Below are 2,074 nucleotides of genomic sequence, written 5' to 3' on the forward strand. Positions count from 1 at the left end.
ATATATATATATATATATATATATATATATATATATATATAATTACATATATTGAAACGTAACATACATAAATAAATGTAATATAATATAGTGATAAATTTAGAAAAAAGTTTATCAAAACCGAATGGCGAGATATAGTTTTATTAAAGAAAAAATTGAGAAAAAAGTTCCAAAATGCAACCCAAGATAATTAATCTACCGTGTTTAAAAAGATACACGACAAAGTTATCTTTGGCAATATTATAATAAAATTAAATTCGGTACGGTGTACAGATCAGAATTGCAACCTTCCTGCTGGCTTCTGTTCTGAGACAGATCAACGAATGAGATTAAAATGGTTGCCCTACATGCTAAAACTAGCAACAAAATCTCCCTCAAAATATATCTTAGCGTCTCTAAAATAAAGAAGACGCTTAACACTTTAGTTTAAAATAATATAAAGTATATACAGTATACAATATAAGATATCAGCTACCCGTCTTCTGATGCAACACAATCTAGTAAAAGACTGAAAGATTCACAATAAGATGTTTAAACACGAAGCAAAACTAACGGAGAACAAAAGTTAGTTGTAAATTTAGGATGTTACCTGAGCATCGGATGTGAATGTCCTTCAAAAAATACCTATAATCTTTAAAAAATACCTGTTATCTTTAATCTGTCAATTGTTTCCGTCATTTGATTGCAGCCGTGCTGGGTCACCGGCTTGATGAGTTTTAGCTGAATAAATCGAGTCCAGGATGTTTTCATGCAGGTACTAATCCTACCAGTCTCAGAACAAGCGGTTGTGAGAGACAAACATTGAAACTGAGAGGACGAAAATCTATGGCGACCCTCTTGTTGGGTGGTGGCCGAAATTCAAAGGTCCTGAATAGTGGCTGAAATTTAAAAAAAGAAATGTCCGCGTGTCTGCGAGATACTCAACCATCTTACTCATTAATATAGAAATATAAAGCGAACAGGAGGTGGGGGAGCTTAATTGATCAACCAACTGAAATCTCGTTGGGCAACATCGACGGAGGATCGGAACTGATCTTGAGCTGCCAAACATCGTCGTCGTCGTCGTCGTCATCATGATCATCATCACCACCACCACCATCATCATCATCACCATCATCACCATCATCATCATCACCACCACCACCACCATCATCATCATCATCATCATCACCATCATCACCATCATCACCATCATCATCATCATCATCATCATCACCACCACCAACACCACCACCACCACCATCATCATCATCATCATCATCATCATCATCAGCAGCAGCAGCAGCATCGTCGTCGTCGTCATCACCAACAACAACAAAAGCAACACTCGATAATGCCCAATCGTCACTTCAACACCAGAATGCCATTAACAATATCACCACCACCACAACCACCGCCGCCAATACCCTCAACCACAACAACAACAACAACAGCGACTCTCACCGATAGATGGCGTGGAAGAGGAGTGGGGATGGGGGTTGAGAGATCCGACCAATTTATCACGTCTTGTTCAGATGACGTCATGACGTCACAAACGCAGCGATGTCTGCAGACAATAGCTTTCACTGGATCCGTCATTGTTGCCATGCAAGTGAGACTGGCGCAGCACAAAAACAACAACAAATGCAGCCGGTGATGTTGCTGCAATCTGCTGACGTAGTAGTAGTAGTAGTAGTAGTTGTTGTTGTTGTTATTGTTGTTATTGTTGCTGCTGCTATTGCTGTCTTGTCAACGCAGTTTAGGTCATTTGTCAGCGTTAAGGCAACATAAATTGGATTGTCACCAACAGCCCAAAATGGGCGTGATAACGAAACAACAACAGTAACAGCAACAAACTGCACCGATGCCATCACCACTAGCATCACCACCCCACTCCCACCATCACCCCCACCACCATGACCACCACCACCACCACCACCACTATCATTGCCCATATCGCCGCTACCACCAACACCACTGCCACCACCACCATCACCACCATCTTTACCACCACCACTATCTTTACCACCACCACCAGCACCACCACCAGCACCCCCACCAGCGCCGCCGCTACCACTACCAACACCACCACCAT

The sequence above is a fragment of the Octopus bimaculoides genome, chromosome 14 (assembly GCF_001194135.2).
Source record: "Octopus bimaculoides isolate UCB-OBI-ISO-001 chromosome 14, ASM119413v2, whole genome shotgun sequence".
Lineage (NCBI taxonomy): Eukaryota > Metazoa > Mollusca > Cephalopoda > Octopoda > Octopodidae > Octopus > Octopus bimaculoides.